Genomic DNA, 10625 nt, shown 5'->3' on the forward strand with positions numbered 1-10625 from the left:
CCCCGGCTGGAGAGCCTCTACTTTCAGCTCTCCTCACTGCAACATGACATCAAACTGCACTTTGATGGTTTTATGAGGCGGAGATTTAAGAGAAAACGTTCCATCTAGATTAAATTGAAAGCGAGTGAATAGAGTGAAAAGGAAGACGCCACACCGAATGAAAGAAGGAAAACTTGTTTGGTCTGAATCACAGTGCCAAAGAAGGAACACTCCTCACAACAACAACAACAGCAGCTGACGCCTGACACACACCTGAGAGCTGAAGGGAAGTCAAACCATTTCGGGGAAATGACTCTGTGGCACTGACAGGTCAGTCTGTGGTAGGACTGTATTTACATGTTATCTTTTGAAAAGCATAGTTTTCTTCATGAAATTTGTTTGATATATTAATATCATAAAATAATTGCATGAATTCTCATCTTGATCTGTCTTTTTAAAAACTCTTCATCTTATCGGTGTTGGGAACCAGGAACCACAACAGGATTCAGGATTTCATCAAGTAAACAGCAATAAAATGCTTCTGTATTTTCATAGTCCAGATATTTTAGGTTTTACAATTGTTGTGGGGTTTTTTTTTTAATTTTAGCCTATGTTTTATGTTTTGTTTTGGTTTTTGTTTTTTTGAGATTGAGATTTTTGATAGGAGTTTTGTTTGATTTCAGAGTAATATTAACTTTCACAGTGATTTCATGAAAGATTATAACAAGAATTTTACACTAATATAAACAAAATGTGGAATGTTTTTATTCATCATGAGCACTTCCTATTTTCAATTTAGTGATTGAGTTTTTATTAATTTATTATATAAGATGTGAAATATAAGGTCATTTCCACAAACAGATTCTATGTGAATAAAAAAATGTTTTGTGTGACTAAGACAAAAATGCATGAAAAAAAATTTGAATATTGTTTAAAATCTGTTTAGGTTTGATCCGATGGTAACAAACCAAGAGAACCAACAGAAGCCTGCACCAGTGGTGAAAACGACGTGCACCTAACTTGTTGGTGAGTTCTAGATAAAAGAACAATCCAAATAATTCTCAACACTGATTTTTTTGCTGTTATTTGTTAAAAAAAAAGGACTGGATTTTAACCCTTTAAAGGGACTTAAGGCAACTTTACAAAAATTACCTCAGTGCTGCCGCAATAGGCGCTGCGGGTAACTGCAGCCACCAGCCAAGGCGGCACGGGAGCGTGCACAAACATTTTACAGAAAGTCCGTCTTCACAGCACCAGGGATGCTAATGCTGTTTACTACGTGGTGGTTTACTGCAAGACCACAGCGCATATTATGTGATTTTTGTCAGCATCCGTTTTCACTCCCAAATGCAGCTGAAGTTCCCTCCATGAATCAAACGCATATCCAATATTTATTCGGGTGCCTGTGGCTTCGGTCATATTTTTTTTTTGACTCACGAGATAACGCTGATAAAGTCCTTTTTTTTGTCGTTGTGGCACTTTTTTGTGGGCTTTGAGTGGATGCAGGTCGTTTGATGGCTGCTGAAGAATCGATTTGTATCCGTGTTTGAGTCCGTGTCCACGGCGGCCATGTTCTTCCTGTTCAAGAGCCTCCGGCAGCGCGCATACAGCGTCAATTTACGTCACATCCCCACGATTGGGCAAGAAATTCAGACCCCGAACAGCAACAAATTCTGTGGCACACAGCCTGTATAAGGCAACAGACAGATATGTGGATTGGCCTGTTATTTTAGGTTTTTAATGCTTCACGGCCCATTAGCATTGAATAAACTGGAAATGCATCTGTATTTTTTCACAAATCTTGTCTTAAAGGTTGTATAGAAGATCTTTATTACCAACAAAAATGATTAAAGCTAAAAAATGGCGTTATTAAGCTGTAGCAGCCTTGTTTTTATCGTGATCAAAAAAAAACAAAAACTAATCAACTCTGGACTTTGTAAAACCAACATTACTTTAGCCAATGAATACCGAGGTAGCCTCGTTATCTATTGGTTTTCTAACGTGTCAATCAACCTCTGTACATTTGTAGTGTAGCTGTCATGCTCCTACGCCCTTTCCGTACCCCCCTCCCCCACACGCCCCACCCTGCTCCACCCATGCTAAGCTCTGCTGCCGCTATCAACACCTTTTCACCTGTAGACTTGAGACAATTTGTCTTAATCATAGCTGCAATGTGTTTGCCATTTGGCAAAAATGTATGTTTTAATCTTAAAACAAAACTTGCATGAAAAAGTCCGGAGAGTGAGAGGAGGAGGGGGGGGGGGTTGTTTACGCCTGCAGGCTGCAGCGCACACAGATCAGCTGTGAGCTCCGAGCGTCTGCTCCAGTCATGCAGCTCCACACAAACCTCCCCGTCCTCCTCTGATCCACCCGAGAGCAGGGACGGCTCAGGTACAGGATTTGGCGCAAGTACAGGATTTTACTCATATTCGCTGTGTTTTGTGTTGTTCAAAAGGGCACGTTGGTAGCTATGTGTTAGCGCTATGATGCTAAGTTGCTACATGCTACTTTCTACGTAAGGAGGAGGCGGTCCTCCGTAGAGAGCAGGGGAGGAGGGGATGTGGGTCACGCATGCACAGCATTTCAAAAAGGACTAACCGTCACTAGATTTACCTCTCCATGGAAAATCCTCTATACAACCTTTAAGTACCTTTAAATACCAGTTTGACAACATGATCAGTTTCTTAACGAAAACCAATAAGCCATCCATCTTTCGGCCTGAACCCGGCCGGGCCCCAAGGGCAAAGGCCCGGCCCGGCCCGGCCTCCCATGCAATCCCCAACCCCAGGCCTGGCCCCAGGGCGGAGCCCCGGCTGCATCATAACAGGCCTTGATTTTGTTTATGACATTGGAGGATTCTGAAGTGCTCTTAGTCTGGTCTGTCACCACAAGAAAAAATAATAAATGAATCAAAAATTTTGAATAAAACGTCGATCATGAAGTGTGAAGGTGAAAGTAATCACAAAGCATCATGCCCACAATAAAACTGAACACTATGCCTCCTCTTAACCATAAAAAGCCTCATACATGTACCAACATCCTAGTTTCATGAAATTACAAGAAAAACGCAGGAATTATTTTCTGTCTCAAACATGATCAGTATTGAAGTGATTTGCATTCAAGTACAGCCAAACAAAATGTGTTTTACTCAACAACAAACAAACTCCAATATTATCGGTCATTACTGGAAAGAGTCAATAAGTACTTCACTGGAAAAACTGAACCTTCAGGCTAATGACTCCAGAAATGGCTAATTGGAGACAGATCTGAGCTAGGTGTAGAGCTACTCTGATTTATTTGATGGAGTAAATAATCATTAGCATCACTATTTAAAGCTGCTCTGATGCTTCAAGTCTTATTTAATGCAACATTTTCAAGTGAAAATACAAAACTTTCTGTCTATATGACAACGGTGCTCGGAGCCACTAAAAGTGCAGCTATTTGAAAATCGTCCAACAAATTTCAACAATGCTGATACCGGCCATGAACAGGTTTCTCAAACAAAAATGATGCTTTTTCACTTGAAACGCTGCTGTGTAACTGTGGGATTGAATGATTCTTTCTGAAATGTATGTAATGTGTTAATATGTTTTTTTGTTTTCAAATTTCAGAACCGCATAACAATGGTTAACAGATCCTCATGAGCATCTTTCACCTGCCGAAGCCAAGAGAGGATCGGTTCCTGTGGAATTTTGATGGTCATCAAAATGTACAATGGCCAGAGAAATACCAAATCGATTGCTTGTTTTACAGAGAGAGTTTTGTGAACATGCTGCTTTATTTCTTGATGAATATCATGAAAATATAGAGGGAATGAGAGCTACTGAAAAAGAGCATTGTGCGATTGCTGCGGAAGCCAGCAGGCTAAAGAATGAAACCAAATGGTCGACTTACAAGGGGAACGGCATGACAGCATTTGGAGTTCTACTTGGACTAAGGGCCAATCCCAATTCTACCCCTTACCCCTTAGCCCTACCCCTTTGATATGCGCGTTCACGAGGCTTAAGGGCTATCCCAATTCTCCTTTTTGAATAGGGGTAGGGGTAAGGGGAAGGGCTATTTCACCCCTTTCAGCGAAGTCTGCATCGATGCTCCCTATTCTCAATAGGGGTAGATGGAGTTTCACATTGGCCAGAAAAAAAACAACATGGCGCCCACCAAGGAGTCGCACAAGTGTAAGCTTGCTTTCCGTTTACTATTTAAAAAGCTATAAAAAGTGTATTTTCTTTACTGAAATGTGTAGATATACTAGCGTGACAGTGTCCCAGTCATGGATTAACGTTTTAGCGCTGCGTAGCACCGTTTCCGATCGTAAATTTGTAACTTCTGAAGAGCACTAATCACTGTATTAAAGTCATATTTTATCATGGTTTTAACGTCATATGTTTGACACAGGGACCCCCGATGAAACCCGACTTCTAATTCAATTCAGAGGTGAAAATGAAGAGAAGTTCTTGAAATCCAAATACAGCGCCAAAACACAGTGGGAGTAAGTTATATTATTCGTCTAAGCTATAATATGTTAGCAATAAAACCTGTTTATATAAACATATATGTATTACTTTGGGACATTCTTGAAAGACAATGGCTTGGAAGGGGAAGTTACAGCCCAGCAAGCTTCCAAAAAGTGGGAGAACCTGAAAAAGAAATACAAGGTAAATAATAATACCATTATAAAAAAAAAGTAATTTCTAAGGTAATTTCGATCATTTCTAATATCCATAATTTCTTGTTGCAGGACCTGAAACTTGTAAAGTCTGGCTCCGGCACAGAGGAGGGGGAAACCACTGCTGCCAATTGGCCCTATTTTGAAGAGATGCACAGGGTGCTGGGATCCAGACCTTCGGTGGACCCCCCTGTAGTTGTTGCATCTTATTCACAGGATCCAACAGCCTTATTGATGGTAAGTTATTACTTTTTAAAATTATGTATTTTTAAGAATGTCACAAGTTACAATTTTCTTTACTTTAAAATACTAGGAAATGGTGGAGCCTAGCACATCTGGGGCATCCTCTTCAGCTTCACTTCTATCTTCCACTCCTGCCAGTGCTGCCACTCCATCCTCCACCATCACACAGCCGACGCCTCCCCCAGAATCACCCTCCCCACGAAAAAAGAAAAGGAAGTCTCACCATCTGCTGGAATTTCTGAAAGAGGAATCAGCCAAGGAGCAGAGAAGACATGAGGAGAGTGAGAGGAAGACAGACAGGCTCCTTGAACTTTTTGAAAAAATGGTGGACAAAATGTAGCCAAGTTGGATGTTAATTTTTAGGCCTTATCTTTTTTTTTTTTTTAATAAGTTTCTATAAGTTCAGGGTAATTGTGTTCATGTTTACAATTGTATGGTAATTTGCACTGTTCAAATTTGCACATTTTTTTGTTTTTGTATAAGCCAAAGTACTTGAAAAGTTACGTGTGTTTTGTGAGAAATGTTTTTGAGTGTGGAAAAAATAAACAATTAAACTTTGCTTTTTTATTTCTCTTCAAATGAGCACACAATGCAAAAAGTCAAAAGTTGGAGAAAACTAATGCAAATCAACTATATACACAAATCACTGTTAAAACAAAATGCAAATCAAGAATATATACACAAATCACTGTTAAAACAAAATGCAAATCAAGTATATACACAAATCACTGTTAAAACAAAATGCAAATCAAGTATATACACAAATCACTGTTAAAACAAAATGCAAATCAAGAATATACACAAATCGTTAAAACAAAATGCAAATCAAGAATATATACACAAATCACTGTTAAAACAAAATGCAAATCAAGTATATACACAAATCACTGTTAAAACAAAAATCAATTGTTCATCATAGCTGCCATTCCATCTCTTCTCGCATTGGCAGGTGCCTCGTTGTGTAAGAACGGCTCTCGTGGAGGACGAGGTTCGAACACATCTTCTAAAATGTCATTGTCTGGTTCAAGCTGGTCTCCATCATCCAGACAAATGTTGTGCAGAAAAGCACAAGTGGCAACGACAAGTGGGGCGAATGTGTGTTTTACTTCTAGAGCTTTGAAAAGTGTCGATCTCCACCTTGTCTTCATCATTCCGAAAGCTCTTTCGATGATGCTCCTTGCTTTTGAATGATGGAAGTTGAATCTTCTTTCGGTGCGCTCATGTACGGGCTCTTTGTAGGGAGTAATCAGTGTGATTGGGGTTTCTAAGCAGGGATAGCCACCATCACCTACTAAAATGAATCCAGGAGGGGGGTAGGCTTGAGCCCTGCAGAATGTGCTGTTTTTCATCACTCTTGTGTCATGTACAGATCCTGGATAAGCCACAAATATATCCAAAAAACGTCCGTCTGAATCACATATTGCCATCATGTTTATAGAATAGAAGCCTTTATAATTTAAATAGTCCATGTGACACTGATGTGGGGGTTTGATTTGAATATGCGACCCATCTATGGCACCAGCCACACAACTAAACACAGGACTTCCAGAGAGGCGAGCAAAACCCTGGCCTATTTCATCCATTGCATCGGCCTTAGGGAAGCTTATAGCCCTCCCCAAATTTCGGCAAATGTAATTTGCCACCCTGTGTACAACACGATGAACAGTAGCTTTGGGGATATTGAAAACGCTGGCCACAACACGATAGGACAGTCCATGAGCAAGCCAGTAGGTGTACATCAGGATCTCCAATTGATACCCCCAGCCATGGTCCTGGTCTCTCTTCAGAAGTCTCTGCAGATTGGTCATGGCTCTTCTGGAAAGACGAAACTCTTCCTTCAGTTCCATCTCGACGTTAAACCAAAGTCTCAAGATGGGGACATTGATGTTCAGCTGACAATAGCGTGGTCCATATCCTCTCTGTAAATAGAAAAATAAGAAAATTAGATTGTTATTAATATCATAACAAGTATATGTGTATATATATATATATATATATATATATATATATATATATATATATATATATGTATGTGTGTGTATGTGTGTGTGTGTGTGTGCGTGTGTGTGTGTTGTAATAAGGTACATGCAAACAACATTGAGCGAAACTCGTGTATTATAATTTTTATAATTGTGTGTAAAGGTAAAGGCTGTAATTATTTTTTAAAATGTTTTTGTTAAAGATCACAATACAATGAAAAGCTGGGAGGAGACCCAGGGGACGACCCAGGCTTTGTGGGAGCGACTGTTGCTCAGAAAGCCCCGTGTCGTCGCTGGGCTTCTCTTCTCCGGCTGCTTGCCCCGCAACATGACTTCGGATGAGCGGAGGAAAATGAATTTCAAGCATTGTGGGCTACACAACACCCACCACACATCGGCTAAACTACATATAATTAATTAATACCTGTATCTGCTTTACGTAAAGTACGATGGTTGTTGCGTTACGTATGCTTGTAATAACCTAGATTTTCGCTGATTGTAGTTATAGCCAGGCTCTACTTCAGATAAAAGTGCACTGCTACATACCAGAAAAGTTTCAGACAGAGCAGCCAGTTGTCGAGAAAACGCACGCCTTCGTAGTCTTCTTCGCCTTGACGTGGAAAGACGAAAAAATAAAGCAAGAAAAAAAGATACAGCTACGAGTTGCACACTCGGCGCCATGACCATTTCTTGCCAGAAAAGAACAGAACAAAGCTGGGTTTACGGTCTTTCTGGCGGCGCATGTTATGACGTCATATCAGCGCGGCGGGGCTTAAAGGGCCAAGGGGTGTCCCATTTCATAGTGCTGCAAAGATAGCCCTCGCCCTCAGCCCTATTCTTAAAAGGGGTAGGAGAGTGATAGGGGTAGGGCCAAGGGCTAAGGGGTAGGGGTAAGGGGTAGAATTGGGATTGGCCCTAAGTGCATTGGGACTGTCTGGTGGCAAACTTGCTGAGGTCCTGTTATTTTTGGGATCATACTGGTGTGCAGTGGTGGGCCGTCAGGGCCTGCAAAGCCTTCTCTGCTGGCCTAAAAATTATCTGAATTACAGACTGATGTAAATTATATTTTGTCCATAAATAATTAATAAATGATTCCAAACGGTATGTTCCAGTTCCTTTCATAGTTTTCCGTGGTTGCGCTGCTTCCAGACATGTTTTTTTCACATTAAATCATTTAACCAATCAGATTTCAGGCATCATCTGTTGCTAGGGCCAAAGAAATCTGCCCGAGGCCTTCGCTATCCGTTCCCGATGGCGCAGTGAAGTAAAGTGAAGCGTCAAACAGACAGCTGCTTCAACCAATCAGATTTCGAGTTGGCGACTCAGCGCCTTCTAGCTTCTAGCAACAGCGTATCCAGACCCTCTGATTTACATTCACCAAGAGATACAGTAGGTGGCGGTATGCACCTAAGTTGTTGGTCGCCTACAGCAATTATTCCAAAGAAGAAGAAGAAGAAGCCCTGAAGAGAAATAAAACTTACGCCATAAATACCACAGGGCAAGCTGGACTTTCAGCCCTGGCTTTATGGAGCTGAAACGCACGGATAATCTATATGACAGAGCAGTTGAACTCTTTTTGAGGAAGGAAAGGAGGATGTATTTTGTTTTCAAATAATCGGGATTTTGGTGAGTAAAACGTTCCTCTTTTCCTAAATAATATTGCTGTTTTATTAAGTTGATGATGCTCATTGTATGTGCACAGATGTAGTAGGAGAATTGTGCACTTCAGCAAAGGCATTTATTCTGGCTGCACACGTATCTATCTGCTGTGCAACAACTCTTTATATGCATATCTGCATAATAAGATTTTTTTTTGTAGACAAAATAGTTATTGAGAGGTGGATTGGTTCAGGCGGATCTGTTCTGAAGGCCTTAGTGTGAAATGCACGGTCCGCCACTGCTGGTGTGCATACACTGGGGGAAACATGGCTTGGCAAGCAAAAACAAGGAGGACCTCGGAGGAAAGAGACCTGAAGATTCGTGCAAAGCAGTTGGGTGAAACGTTCATGGTCCCTGTCACAAGACAGAAGAACGCTCTGGAGGAAATAAAGAGAGTGTCAGATCGATTAAATCAAACATCATCCATGCTGAGAACAACACCCGGAGAACAAGCGGGATTAAGTCTTTCCCAAATCAGCGAGTTTGAGAAACTTCTGGAGTTTCCGGCGAACTCAGACACCATCGACTGTATAATCGAGTTAGCTAAGCAGGGAAGTAAGGTGTTGGAGGAGCTGGACAAAATGACAGGCCACCTCAAAGACCTCGACATCAATTAGTTTCCAGAGTGATGTGAGATTCCTGCTGTTAGAGAAGTTTGACAAAGTTGATTAAAAACACACAGAGTGACAACAAACATTGAGAAAACAGACAGAAGTTAAAGGTGCTGTAGGCAGGATTTTGCTAGTCAATGCTAATTTTTCTGTGTTTTCTTTGGATTAAATGTTAGCGTATCCATTGATAATCCTTTTGGAGTGTAGCATAATTGCAGTACCGCGAAGGCGCAGCGTTTCCATCTCTCTCTATTCTGAGCTGAAAAGGAATCTCAACAGCTCCAGGTATCTTTGACCAATCAGAACAGCCCATGAAGCTCTAACAGTGATTGGTCGAGGGGCGTCCATCGCACGTTCTTGTGGGAGGGGCTTAACTTGCGTAAGGGCGTAATGTCAGAGAAAACAGGACAGGATTGGCTGTGCTGGGTTTCAAATCCCCATTTTAGATGGGTCAAATCACCATTGGAGATGTGGAATCCTGCCTACAGCACCTTTAAGACCGTCGCAGAATGATGATGGAAAAGGAAATGCACAAGTGTTGGATGAATAAACTTAATATCACAAGAAACTTAAACAATTATGAGACTTGAAGAAAGACAGACAGAAGATAGAGATACAAAAGATGCAAAATTACTTTTAAGAAAGTCAGAAATACAAAAAGTGCATCACAAAACTATTTGAGATGTAAAACTAAAGAATCGGTGTGAGCGTAAAGTGACAATTAACACAAAACAGGAAGTTACCGCAAGAAAAGGCACAAAAAAAGAAAAAAAATGGAGAGATAAAATGCCAAAGAAATGCCTAAAACAACCTTGAATTTGAGGGCAGTCACACAAAGCCACCAGACAGAAAATTTAACCTTCTCCATATAGTGACAAAGTAACTAAAGTGGTTCAATACAGGACTCAGAATTTGTCACAGACACTGAAGCTGAAAGCGAACAAAAAATTATGAAAGAAGGAACAAAATGTACCTACGCAAAACTGACCATAGAGATATGAGAATATATAAAACACAGCAAAATGATGAGAGTGATGCAAAGCGACCTCAATAAGACACAAAGCTGCTTTAAAAATATACAAAAACATCCACGACAGCCGGTCAGGGCAGAAGAAACCTTTAGACAAAACTACAATGATTCAGGGTTTGTGGAAAAATGTTGTTATATTTTGCTTTTTTTTGTAAATGATTTTGGACAAATTTATCCTGAAGTTAATGTATTTGGTGGAATGTTTTTCTTTTATTTTCTGTTAAGATAATGTTGAATTATTTGCATTCTTGGCTGCTGGTGTGTATCAAAGAGTCTTGAAAACAATGTATTCTTGGGGCAAATTCCTAATGTCAATTTTTTTTCTGATGAATTTTAGCTGTACGTGTGTCTTGTGCATATAAAATCTAACATCCTCCTCAGGAGGTAAATTTTTACATTGTGAAAACAGTAAAGTTTGGTTGGCGGAGTCAGGACAATATATGTAAAAACTCTTTTGC

General features: G+C 40.4%; 1 long non-coding RNA gene across 1 annotated transcript; it reads left to right on the top strand.

Annotated features, from left to right (window-relative positions):
• Window positions 1-230: 230 nt before the first annotated feature.
• LOC115393481 (uncharacterized) lies at window positions 231-5399 on the top strand. Its single transcript, XR_003931960.1, has 5 exons — window positions 231-309; window positions 926-1005; window positions 3591-4634; window positions 4718-4882; window positions 4959-5399. It is a non-coding gene; the product is annotated as an uncharacterized LOC115393481 (long non-coding RNA).
• The last annotated feature ends 5226 nt before the right edge of the window (window positions 5400-10625 follow it).

This window comes from Salarias fasciatus, chromosome 8 (assembly GCF_902148845.1).
Source record: "Salarias fasciatus chromosome 8, fSalaFa1.1, whole genome shotgun sequence".
Taxonomy (NCBI): domain Eukaryota; kingdom Metazoa; phylum Chordata; class Actinopteri; order Blenniiformes; family Blenniidae; genus Salarias; species Salarias fasciatus.